Raw genomic sequence first — 14,153 nt, 5'->3', positions numbered from 1 at the left:
TTAAATACTGAAGGTATCCGCGTGAATCACTCTAAGTGAATCATGTACTTTTAGAGAATGGAAGGAACCAAAGGAAAGAGAAATCTTCAAATCCTACAATCATGCCTGCCCAAGTTAGACCACACTTTCCATCACTTGACAATTTTGAGAGGACGTCAGAGCCCCGGGAGCAGGTGCCGAGGTCTGAAAGCTGGGCTCCAGCAGCTGTGTTACCTTGGGGGGCCTGTCCCTTAGCCTTTTTGTATGTCAGTGATCGAGTCTGAAAAGTTGAGTCGGGTGAGGATGAAAGGAGGTCATCCGTGTACAGTGCCTAGGACTGTGCGCACTGGTGTCAGCGTTGGTGTGGCTCAAGTTCAAGACCATGTCTCTGCTTAGCCTGTTTTTGCATTTCTTTTTGTTTTTTGCTTTTTTTTTTTTTTTGCATTTCTTTTTGTATCTGAAACAGTGTCTAGAGTATTTTTCTCATGTAGTAAGTGAGTGACTAACTGAATAGAAATATATTCAATGCATTAGCATTCTTTTTCAGAAGCTCTGTTTTCTTTGTGTGTGTGTGTGTGTTTGTTTAAATCAAGTACCGTGTCATTCACGCTCTAATATTTTTGCTTTATTGGCAAAAGGAGAAACAATGATTATTAAATGCTGTCTAATTCTCTTAGCCCAGAGTTGCTCTCCCTCTCTAGGGGAGCAGGGATTTCTTTTTTAATAATAAATTTATTTTTTATTGGTGTTCAATTTGCCAACATTTAGAATAACACCCAGTGCTCATCCCGTCAAGGGGGAACAGGGATTATGTACCTTGTGAACCCTGTGTCCCAGGAATGAAAACCAAAGGACGGTAGTTTGTAAATTCAAGAAGAGTTTAGGGGGACAGTTTTATATATTTTTAAAATATTTTATTTATTTATTCATGACAGAGAGAGAGAGAGAGAGAGTCAGAGACACAGGCAGAGGGAGAAGCAGGCCCCATGCAGGGAACCCGATGTGGGACTCGATCCAGGGTCTCCAGGGTCACACCCCAGGCTGAAGGTGGAGCTAAACCGCTAGGCCATAGGGCTGCCCTAAGGGGATAGTTTTTAAGTGCACTGTACCCTTATCACCAGACTTGTATCTGGCTGGTGCTTCTGGAAGATGAACGGATGGTGCAACAAGCAGCTGGGTCCTGAGTGCTCCAAGTTGCAACAGGATCTCCATCCGACTACTTCTTGGAGATGGGATTTTTAATAAGTCCCCTGAGTTTTTAGAGAAGCAGAAAAGAGTGAAGAGCAAGTGCAATGTAGCTAGGGGCCTTGATGTGAATCACGCTGCCAATTAAGTAGCTACAGATTTTGGGCCAAATGGCCCAATCCGTCTTAAAGTCTTGTTTTTTTTATCTGTATATTGGCTGTATATGGTTCTCTCACGCTTCTGGTGACCTAAGATGTAAATTGAATCCCTTCACACTGGTTCATGAAAAATGCCCAGTACGTTGCTGTTGCTATTGTGATGGGTAACATCAGCATCTACCATAAGATTTAGGTTTAAATGTTTTAAAAATGTTCTTACCTACTTCGTCTGTGGCGTTTCATGCAACACTCATGCCTCCCTGGAGGGCAATCTGTACCTTCTGCTCCTCCTTCTCCTCTCCAGCACCACCTCCCCACTCAGACTCTGCGAGTGATGCTCACACAGCGCACCTGCCCACATCTCTTACTTTGTACTCATGAAATGCAAGAGTCAGAGGAGGATGGCAAAACGGGCCACTTAGCGAATGCCACACATTTCATCTTTCAGAGCTCCTCCACTGAAAACATACCCACCTACACCCCTCTCTTCTCAACGATGATTATATCTACTCAGTGCTTATCATCACAGAATTCTAATGCTAACTGGTGTTTAGTCCAGGGACAGAAAACCGAGAGCCTGGGGGCCAGTGCAGCCCAGAGACATTTTCTTTCACTGCCCATGGTTGGCTTAGGTGGTGTTTTAAAAAGTTGGAATTCAAAAAAAAAAAAAGAATTAAAAAAAAATTTTTTAAAGTTGGAATTGGTAATTTTTTTTTAAAGTCAGACATTTCAAAGTCAGACTCACGAATGCTGCTGGCTATTCTGGTCAAGGGGGTCCTCGACCAGATAACCCTCAAGCCCAGAACCCCGGAGGCAACACTGGTCTGGACAGTAGTCTTCCTTTATCTACACCTGCATGGCTGCTGTCCGTGCAAAAATCCAGTTACGGATCACAAAGTGAGTTAGTAAAATGGGTGACAGTGCAAGTTCTAGTTTCCAGATTCTTTGACTCCTGTTCTTTTCATCTTCTTTAGCTAAAATTCATGGAAGATCATTATTCGGCTGAGGACAGGTCTTTAATTTTTTTTTTTTTTTTTATGACTAATCTTCAAACGTCTTGGCTCATTATCTCTCCTGGTTAGAGCATTAGCAAGTCTCAATGAAATCACAGGTTCCATCTTTCTCTTCAGTCTTCTTTCTTTCCTTCATTATGTTTTGTGGCTTCTAGTTGGTCCCTGGACACCCCCTCCCCCAACCCCCTCCACCACCACCACGACCACTGTACCCATTCCCAAGATGTAAGGCACTGGCGCTGCTTGCAGACAATATTCAGAATATAAGGTGACTTCTTTTGATACCATTCATCCAGAAATGGCAAATTTAGATGTCGGCCCTTCAGAGCCTGGAGGTTAACTTGTGTCTGTGATGGGCTGGGGACACGTGAGGAAGGAGCACAGCCATCCCCCAGGTGTCAGTTGCAATGAGGGAATCCTGGTGCTGTTGCCGCCTTTTATGCTTTTGTTTTTGAGGAGAGGCCCCAAATCAAAATCTTTTTTTTTTAAGATCTTTTTTTTTAACTTTATTTATTTATTTATTTATTTTTATTTTTTATTTTTTATTTTTCCAAATCAAGATCTTATATGAAAGCTCTGACTTTAAATTTGGCTCTTAATTCCCATTTTTAAATGAAACTGTTCTGTCTAAAAAGAACAAAGGATCAAGTATGTGAGTCCTGCCAAGAAGTGTGAGTTAAAAAGAAAAAGGTGGTGGTGGGGGGTGGGGGGCGGGGGACAAAAATAATCCCTGCTACCAGAGGGGCAAAGGGAGATAGACACAAACAGCATAAACTATGGACTCGGGTTTGAATCTCAGCTCTACTGCTACTCCTCTGTGACTCTGGTCAAATTACTGACCTCTGACCTTCAAAACTGTCATCTGAAAAATGTGAGGACCAAAGGAAGAATGTAGGTAGGATGCACAGCACAGAACAGGTACTGAGTTGATCTCAGCTCCTTTCTTCTTTGTTGGTATCATCTTGGTTTTGGCAGGACAGTGTGTTTGAATTTAGAGCCATATACTTGCTGCTTTGTTATTTTTCCCCCATCCCAGAGGCCCAGGAGAGTGGTGGGTTGAAGACTGCTCCTGCTATCTTGGCTCTCTTTGTCAGATGCTCACTTTGCTCACTTTGTCAGATGCAGGACCAAAAGTCATCCTCTACGAGGAGATGGGCTCTGTTAAATGTTACCTGGTACAATTAGAAGACATTGCACACGAGTTCTTATTTATGGTATTAAAACTGCAATCAGCAATTAAAATACATTTCAAATATGATATTATAAGATAACAATTCACTGAGAGAAAACTATGCTATATTCCCAAGCAGCATTTCAGTTAAAACAACACATACATATCAGAACAATCCAGAAATGCTGGAAAATTCAGATGTTCCGCTTTATTTTTAGACATTATTTCAGTTCTCATTGCAAAAAGACATATTTTATAGTTGGTTGGTTTTTTTCTGGAAAAATCAAGATAATCCCTACTGGATTTGGATGAACTTTGAGAGACTCCTAAGTACCTTTTTAAATAATGAAAGCTTTTAGGCAGAAGGGTGAGAGGAGAAGTGCCTACCTCCGCCCTTACCGTTACCATTGGCTGCTGGGGGTGGCGAGGGAGGTTAAGTAACTAAGGACAGAATTATGAGATTTAGAGCCTCTGTCTATTGATTCTGTTATCATCCAGTTAGAAATTAATTCTTTGATTGGTAACAATTATTTAGCTAAGGTTGGAAACAAGAAAAGCCACAAGGAGAAGAATGGAGCCAGGGGTCACCAAACCAACCATACCCCCTACTGTGATGATGCCAGAGGCGGGGAATCCCCTCTCCATTTACAGAAGCATTTTACACATGCTTCTCCCCCTCTCTCTTTCTCTCTCTCTTTCTCTCTCTCCCTCCCTGTCATCTGATGCTATAGAATGGCTTTCCATCTTTTTGCCCTTAGCAAAGGATGAGTAATTATAGATACATCCTTAAAATTTTTTTTCTTTTTCTTTTTTCTTTCTTTCTTTTTTTTTTTTTTTTTTTTTTGCCTAGTGTATGGCAAGTCTTATTTTCCCTAGGCATATCTTAGTTCAGGGGAAATGTTCCCATGGCAAAGAAAAATATTCGATAAAAATCTTTTTATATATTTTCCTATAATTTCTCTTGTAGCTTAGAGTGGTCTGGGTTGTGTGATGTAGCCGTTGCTAGGGAAACTTGCTTTTTAGTGAGCAGCAATTTTCCAAAGCAGATGCATTTCCTCTCTTACTAATGAGTGTGTAAATGGTACCTCTATTGCTTTTTGCCTCCATATTTTGGAAACAACTTGAACTATTTGCTTAGGACAGCAGACATCTGCTTTATAAAATTGAAGCAGATAGGCTCCTCGAATGTCTTATTTATATGCAACTTGTGCTGCATATTTCAAAAGCACATTTGCTGTTTTGCACTTTCTTGTTAGAAGACATTTTACACCTGTTAATGGCAGAAATAATTGCTCAGATTAAAAAAGAAAAATAGTCCTCTCTAAAAGGTTTCACTAGGTTTGGTTGCCTTGTGCATCTCATTCGCACCAAGCCAGTGGCAGAGAGGGGAGCTTTCCTGATTTGGGCTGGGCAGCGGGCTGGAAGTCGTGCCACATAATAGCAAACTGAATATTGTTATGCAAAGTTGAGTGGGAGCAAGGCTATTTCAGAGGCAATAACGTTTCCTTCCAGTTCACTGATCCACTAATTTCTATTCACTTTAAACTGCTCTTGTATTTTTCAGAGAAAAAAAAAAGCTATTTTCTACCATTTGCACTGTTCTAATCTTTGGCTTTGAACAGAATCCGTGTGGATAATAAGAGGAATGGTCACCCTCCTGCTTTTACAGGCAGCTGGTAATGGGTCCAAACACATGCAAATAAGGAGTGGGGCTATTTCCATAAAAGGTGGAGCCACATGCCCTCTAATTATGCTCTCAGATTTTAGACAGAGGAGAAAGATGGATTTAAGGAATTAGGAAAGGGAAAAGGCCAGAAGAGGAGGGCAACAGCTTGGGTAACATAAAAGATTATCTGAGCAAAAGACTATGTACTCACATTTTTTTTTTCCTAAGTATCTCCCTCCCTGAAAGAGTCCTCAGAAAGTTTCTAAATTTGGTGGCTTTTTTTAAATAGTACCACTGAAATAAAAAAAACTATTATTCTGCTTCTTAGTTTAAATGTATAAGAATGGCCCTCTGATATGAGTATACAAGATTATATATGTTTTTTTCTTTCTGTTAAATCATTTATTCATTTTTTTTTTCTTGGAAGTTTTGTACCTCTTCACAATCTTCCTTAAAGGGATTAGAGCTGCATTAGCATTGGGTATATTATGTGAATGGTTGTATGGTTTGAGATCTCAGTTTATTAAACTTGAAGCTTTTTTTTTTTTAAATCAATAGTGTACTTTCTTAAAATAATATAGTTTCAAGCTGACTTGGCCTTCTGGCTGTGGCACGTGTAAGGGAGGATAGAAAGGAATCAGTAGTTTTCTCATGTATCTCATACAAGATTATCGAGAGGATTCTAATGTACACAGAATGAGAGCCAAATTTCCCAACAAGTTAGGAACTTTCTCCGTGGGTTTGATGAGGTTGCTGCCTCTTTCCCATTCCTGTATTGAGAATGTAAATTACTTGCTTCTAGGAAATTATGAGAATTATTTTTTCTGAGTTAGATATCAGAATAAAGTTTCTATTCTTGACAAGCTTTTTTTTTTTAACTAAATTCTAGACTTCATTTGGATTTCACCAGTTTTTCTGTTAATGTTTCTGCTGGTCTTTGACAGTTCCTCAATCTTTTCTTTCTTTCTTTCTTTCTTTCTTTCTTTCTTTCTTTCTTTCTTTCTTTCTTTCTTTCTTTCACCGCCTCCCCATAAGACTTTGATGATCTTGAGGAGTACTGGATACATATCCTGTAGAATGTGTCAAATCTGGATTTGTCTGATTTTCTTTTTTTTTTTTTTTTCAAGGTTAGGCTAGGGTGATAGGTTTGGGGAAGAATATCACAGAGATGAATTGCCCTTCTTGTCACATAGTGTCAAGAGAACATATCCACATTAGGATGGTCCCAATACAATGATTGGGTTGTTTAAACAGGAGACATTTATTTCTCACAGTTCCAGAGGCCAAGTCTCAGATCAAGGTGCTAACAGATTTGGTTACTGATGAGAGCTCTCTTCCTGGCTTGTAGCCAGCCATACCACTATATCACCACATGGCCATGAGAAAGGGAGGGGGTGTTTAAGGAAGTGGGGGAGAGAGAGAGAGAGGGAGAGAGAGCGAGCACGCCTTAGTGAGAGAGTAAGTTCTGGCCTCTTCTTCAAGGACATGAAGATCATGAAGATCTAAAGCTAATTCACTTCCAAAAACCCCACCCCCAAATACCATCTCATTGGGGTTTAGGGCTTTAACATATGAATTTGCGGGAGACACATGCAACCCATAATAGCCCTCATCCAGTGTGACTGGTGTCCTCATAAGAAGAGGAGATTGGGACATAGGGACACATAGACCAGACACAACCATGCAAGGATACAACGAGAAATTGTCCACCTGCAAGCCAGGGAGATTGATCTCAGAAAAAACCCAACCTTGCCAACACCTTAGTCTTAGACTTCCAGCCTCAGAATCTGATCCAACCTGGGCTAGTATGGGGAGAAAGGAAGAAATGGACATGGAGGTTTTTGCTGAGGAAGTCACATTTAAGCTGAGAGCTGAGAAAGCCAAAAGGCCAATGCGCTGATGGCAAGGGCAGAGCATCTAAGGTGAGGCTGGCGAGGGGGTTGGGCACATGAGAAAAAACAGGGATCTTGCCTCTTTCAGTTGACATACTGGTTAATGTGACATTAAAGATCCTCTGAGAACAGTGACTTTCAAACCGCTCCCAGAATCCTAGGTGTCCTTGGGGTGCACCACTGCCAGGACCTCATTCTAGGAACCTCAACCTACCTCAATGGGAAAGATTTGCTTTTATCATGCAAGCTTCTCTTAGCATTTTTGCTTATAGGACAGGTTCTACCCAGACAAGGTTTGAGATCTTCTTTTCTACAACGTGACTTTTATGTTCTGCGACGTGATACTTGCTCATCCATCACGTGGGCATGTTTTACTTTATTTAACCAATTCCCCATAGCTGCATATTAAGGTTGTTTTTAAAGTTTCATTAATAAAAACCCCAATGAGCTTCTCTATTCAGAGTTTTGTATACATGTAATGACTCTGTGCAACATTCTTTGCTCAGAATTCTCTCCACATACACATGATTCCATTTTTAGGAGTGGAATTAGTGGGCCAGAGACTATGTCAGTCATAATGCTGCATAATAAGTTGCCCTCAAAATTTAGAAGTGTAAAACAAAAATAATGTCTTATTGTTGGGTCAGGGATTCAGGAATAGCTAGATAGGGTCTTTCCTGAGGTTGCAGTCAGATGTTGGCAGGGCTGTAGTCATTTGAAGGCTTGACCAAAGATGGAGGATCCACTCCACGTGGCTCTACATGTGGCTGGCAAGTTGGTGCGGTTGTGGGTGGGAAAACATCGTTCTTCTCCACATGGGCCTCCCCACAGGGCTGCTTGAGTGTCCTCACACATGATGGCTGATTTCCCTAAACAAAACGTTCCAGAAAGCAAGACCGAAGCTGCATTGCCTTTCATGACCTAACAAAGTAAATCACAGCTCTTACGTCTGCCATTTTCTATTGGTCACTGTGGTAAGCAGAATAATGATCTCTCAAAGACGTCCTAAAACAGTGGAGCTTGTGACTATGTTTTTGTTTTTTTGTTTTGTTTTTTTTTTAATGGCAAAGGGGAATTTACAGGTGTTGTTAAGGTAGGATTTTGAGATGGGCAGGTTAGCCTGGATTATCCAGGTGGATCCCGTATCATCATCACAAGGGTTGTTTTAGGTAAAATAGGGAGGAAGGAGAGTTAGAGAAGGAAACACAACAGACAGGTGTGTCAGAGTGGTGCGATGGCTGGCTGGAAGGAGCCCACGAGCCAAGGAACCTGGAAAAAGGCAAGGAAACAGATTCTCCCTCAGCGACTCTGGAGAAAACATACGCCATCGACCCCTCCATAATGAGTCCACTGTGACCCATTTTGAACTTCTGTCCTCCAGAACCTGAAGACACTAAATCTATGTTGGTTTAAGTAGCTACGTTGGTTGCAATCGGTTACAGCAGCAACAGGAAGCTGCTGCAGTCACGAGGCTATGATTCACTGGGTGGGGGAACCTACAGGAAGGAGCGAAGTCCCGGAGCCATCTTGGATGCCACAGAGGATGTGTCTGCTTTTAAGGTATTGATCTCTCTATTGTCACACTGCTCCCTAGAAAGATCTCACGAATCTCGACAACCAGAAATTTGGATAAATAGAGATTTCAGCAGGATCAGAGGAGGTGTCTTTCGAAGAACAATCTTCCCAGCTGCTGCATTCTCTGGTGGAGGAGAATACCAAGGGGCAGTAGGTTCTTTAACTGCCCAAGTTTCTTTCCTTCTGACCACATGGGAGGGTAGGTAGCAAAGGGGAGGGCGACAGCCAGAGGCCCTATCCCTATCTTGGTGTTTCCTGAGCCCCTTTTCTTTTCCCGCCACAGTTTATTCTGACCTCCTTCAATAAAAGTGGGTTCCTAGTCGCAGGACCATAAATGTCTTTTCTCCTAACAGAATTTAAGAACTCCGAGGCTTTAAAGCCAAAAAATTCCTAATTATTAGATGAGTTTTCTTTGTTCCCCTTAAGCATTATTCAGAGATTTGTCTCTCACCCAGGTGAACATTTTCATACTGTTCCAAAAAGAGGAACTTGAAATACAGACACGTGTGTTTAAGAGAAAACAAGTGATCTTCATAGCAGCTGAGGTGAGCATATTCTTTGCAGAAGGCAACGTCTCTGCTGGGGAAAATTTTTTAAAAGCTTATCTCTGGCTCCCTGTTGATCCTGCCTAATATCTGAATGTGCTTTCATAATGTCGATATTATATTATAGTCTTGGGCCGCAGTGAGTGAGGAAAGACTTATTTTTTTCCTACAGAGTATCTGCTGCCCAACAGAGAAATGCCGAGCAGGGGTCTTCCTCATTTTAGAAGTTATTTTTTTTTTTCCTAGGAGATAGGAAATGCTTTAAAATGAACTAAACCAAGAAAGGAGGTATGCTAGTAAGCTGATGCTATTTCCAGCAAGGAAGTCTAGATCCCTCCGAATGCTCTCTCAAGTTTTCCCCCACAAAACTCACACCGTTTCTCAAAGGGGATTTAGAGGCCACTTCGTTCCTTTCCTCACATGAAGGAAAAATCTGAAGGCTAGAGGCTTGATGAGCTGTAAAAACTCAGCATATTCGATTACTAGGCCGAGGACTCGACTGAGGAGAATGTATTTTATTTATTATGCAAGTGGTTTTCCCTTTACTCTCTCTCTTCTCCCTCTTCCCTTATAACCAGACAGGAACTTCCAGTTGAAAACTCTTGGAAACTATACCTCAAGCTTGTCTAAGCCAAAATGGTGTTCACTGAGTAACATAACTTTAAAGATCCCCAGGTTGGTTTGGTGCCCATGACATTTGACTCAAGTGCTTTCTCTAGGCCCTGACTTCTCTCTCTGTGCCTTGGTTCTGTACCCTCTGTGTCAGAGCCATTTTCCAATGCACTCGGTTCCTTACAGTGATATGAGCCTCTCATTCTCCAGGTTCATGTCCAGTAGGAGAAAGTGCTTGTCTCTCTCCCTGTTGCCAATCACGTTTCCCGGCATCCCATTGTCTTTGACTGGGTCCTGTGCTCATCACTAAACCAATACTGTTGGGCTGTGAGGTTACATTACTCTGCGTTGTCAGACCTTATCCATGTGCCATCACGCTAGAGCCATGGATGGGTAGAGCAACACTTCTTGAATCACAGGGAATGAGAGTTCAGGGAACTTCTGAGTATTGTTACCAAAAGAAGGGCAATGGATGCTGTCTGGTCCCCAAGTTGCAAATGGTTTTCTGTATTGACTTTTAAAATTTCTTCCTTATTGAGCACCTATAATATACTAGGAATGTAATAGGGGTAAAACAGTCAAACACATGGAGTTTGTAATCTGAGGGAAGGAGTACGAACAATCATTAAACTAAATAACCTCACAAACAGGTGAAGTGAAAAAAAACCCATCAAACATTAACGCTTAGTGTTTGTCCTTTAGAGATATATGCTGTAAAAGTAGATATCATGCTGCGAGGTCTGGGATATTTTCTTCAGTTTACTGGGTGTGTGGAGGGGGTTGGGAGTATAGATGAAATAAAAATGGGTTGGTTATTGATGAAGCTAGTTGGTGGGTGTGTGGGGATCCACATACTATTCTCTCTGCTTCTGTATGTGTTTGAAATGTTCTATAATAAGATGTTTAAGAAAGTGGTCCCGAGAAAAATATGCTATTGGATAAGTGGCACGAGGGGGGAAATATGTATGATAAAGTGATATTTATATATATAACATATATCATATATATGATGTACAGGGGGACCCAACCAAGTTTCAGTGGCCAGGAAAGGGTTTCCAAGGAAGTGATGTACTTGTTCTAATCTGGAATAGGACTAGTAATGAGACATAAGGAGGACTGTACATAACCCTCCTCTCCTGCTTGAGTCTGGAAACAATTGAGAGGAAGACAAAGACAGATGGAGATCAAAATATCAACTTTATTAAGGATACAATTTAGGATCAAGCTTACCTATATAGTCAGATAAGCTTGCTAATACTTCTCTGAATTGAATTTACGCTCTATGACTTCAGGCAAGATTGCAGACCAGAACACACCCTCATGGAAGCTGGAATCGGGAGTAAGATGAGAGCTGGGCTGGGTTTACTCAGGCCCTTCTTGCCAACATCTGCTCCTTATCCTAGAATGGAGTGAGTCAGAGTGGGAGGAAAAAGACCATAAATGTCACGATGGGAATTCTTCATGAATGGGCGCATGAGGAGTGAGAGGATAATGTTCCTGTCTTAACAAGTAGTAGTAAACCTGGTTAAGGTGGGGTGGGGTATGTAGAGAATAGAGAAGTGTTTCCTGGGTAAATAAAACAGTATGTGCAAAGGCCCTGTCGACAGCTTTGAACAAGGCCCTGTGCCCAGCGTTGGGGGATGGGGGTGGATATAGGGATCAACCAAAGTTTCATCTCCACCCTCAAGTTATCTGTGGATTTTATGGGAAACAAACCCATAAAGATTCAAACACAATAAACAGGATAAACTTAAATACTAATAATGGAGGAGTAAGTGCAATAAAGGTTAACATCATAGAGGAAGTGGAGATGAATTCTGGGCCTGTGCTAGTGGAGGAGAGGGAGAAGGAGGGGAAAACAGAGCGAAAGAGGAAGATTGGGAAAGCCTTCCTGGAGAAGCATTTATTTAAGTGGTCTTTAGGGGTGGAGGAAAATTCCCATAAGGGGAGGAGCAGAGAAGGACACTCCAGGCGGAGGGACCTGCATGGTGCCTCTTCTGGCCTATTTTTGCCCACTGTTCCCACCTGTATAATCGTCATCGTCTCCACAATGTTCCAGCTCCTGAGGGAGAGGAGGCTCCTCCCATCACCTCCCCTGGGTTCCAGGAAGCCTCAGAGCACACACCCCACATTCAGTGCCACTGGCCTCCTCCTGCCACTGTCCCCCACACGGTGATCCTACCCTCAGACTTCCTGATGCCGCTGCTTAGATGGCTTGTGTGTGGGGAGGAGGCTATCAGCGAGCCAGGATGCAAGTCCATAATTATGATGGTTTTATTAGTGGTTTGAGGTCCAGATTGCAGAGGTTCAGAATTTGTCTCAGCAGAAGGGAATATCCTTGGGTGAGTCGCAGAGGAGTGTTCATTGTATGCTTGGCTGTCACATGGAATGACACTGTCATCCTTTTCTGAGCCGCCTACTCTCTCAAGCTTTTAAAGAAACAAGCTTGAGAGAGTGCCTCTTTAGAAGTGGGAGGAATAGTGCGAGAGAAAGTTTCCCTCTCAGGAGCACATGTGACAAGTCTTTCTCTGATGTCTTTTGCATAAATAGTGGGATCCCCACGTAAGGCTGTTTTTCTTAAATAAAACAATAGATTGAAAGCACGTCTGTTTTCAAAGATTCACCCAAGAGCTAGTAGCTATTTTTAATACTTTAAGGTGTTTTTCTTGCCCTAAAAGAATTTATATGTGGCAAAAGTGCAGGTGAGGCCTTGCTGCACTGAATATTTTTGAGCCTTTTGGCATTCACAGCCCCAGTTCACAGCAGGCAGTTTTTGGGGACACATACCTACTAGGGAAAGGAAGAGGCATGCTTTTCTCAGAATGCCCAAAGGGTTTATTGACAAGCTGTTGTCGACCACAGGAGACAATTTGGAACAAGTCCTCTATTACAACCTCTCATGTTCCAGGCCCGTCTTCGGTGATTCTCCTGCAGACTCGTGGCTGTGTTCACCATGGGGTTTAAGAGTTACTAACTCCTGTGGTATGAGTCGCTGAATTTCCTCATTTTTGCCAAAATTACATCCTTTCAAACTTGGGGGTTGTGATGGTTGGTTTTGTGTGTCAACTGGACTGGGCCAAGGGTTGCCCGGTTAGCTGGTAAAAACATTATTTCCTAGGTGTGTCTGTGGGGGTGTTTCTGGATGAGATTTGCATTTGAATCAGTAGACTGTGTAAAGCAGATTGTTTTCCCCAACGTGGGTGGGCATCATGCAATACTTTGAGGGTCTGATTAGAATAAGAAAATGGACGAAGGGAGAATTCTCTGGCTGGCTGGCTAATTGGGCTGGGCAGTTGGTCTTCTGCTCTCAGACTGGGATGTACGCCATGGGTGCTGCTGGTTCTCAGGCCTTCAGATTTTGGATTGGGATTATCCCAAGGCTCTTGTGACTCCAGTTTGTAGATGGCAGGTGGTGGGACTTCTCAGCCTTCATAATCCTGTAAGTCAGTTCCTTATAAGGAACTTATCCTTATCTCTTTATTCTGCATATATATATATATGTATAGACACCTATTATTTCTGTTTCTCTAGGGAACCTTAATATTAGAGTCAATAATGGTATAAAATTGTTTGATTTTTCACAAACACATCACGGAGTTTTCTTTTTCTGGACCAAAGGATGTTCATTCTCAAGTAGAAGGACTTTTATTTTTCTGTCTGATTTTCCATGTTACTTCTCCCTTCACCCCACGGTACTGCTCATCTTCTCATTCTTTTTGTTTCAGATTACATGTTTATAGTATATCGCGGAACTTCTAAGTCTCGTCTGAGTATTCTGGTTTATTCATATCCATCCTGGTAGGGATGTTCTGGAGAAGGGTCACAGGAGTTGAAGTTTTTATTTGGTCACTTCAGAAATAAGTCGCATCTCTAAAACTGTTAGCTTAAGAGTTCCTGCACATTTTGAATTAGGAAATTTTGAGGCTATTAGAGAATACAGATTTCTTAAAAGCTTTATTTATATGGTCGATTTACTCATCCATGTATTGAGTGCCAGGGACCGAGCTAGATGCTTCAGAGAAAAGAGAGAAGATTACCATGTTGGCCATGTAGTCAAGGTTCGTATAGTTTAATGACACAGTAGACAAAAATAAACATATGATAAAGATACAGTGAATCTAGTAAGTTCCAAGCACTATAGCAGTTCAGATAAAGGAGCAATCTCTCCCAGTTAGTAGGAGCTGGGAAAGATGAAAGTGACTTTTGAATTAAGGTTGAAGAATAAATTGGATGACGATGGGGTGGGTGAGAATCACAGACAAAAGGTGTGGCAAAGCACAGACAGTACTGGGGGTGGGGTGGGTATGTGATCTGATTTAACTGAAGCATATGGTAGGATGATGAAAACAATAATGAG

The sequence above is a fragment of the Canis lupus genome, chromosome 3 (assembly GCF_003254725.2).
Source record: "Canis lupus dingo isolate Sandy chromosome 3, ASM325472v2, whole genome shotgun sequence".
Classification (NCBI taxonomy): Eukaryota; Metazoa; Chordata; class Mammalia; order Carnivora; family Canidae; genus Canis; species Canis lupus.
Note: the sequence above shows the minus strand (reverse complement) of the source record.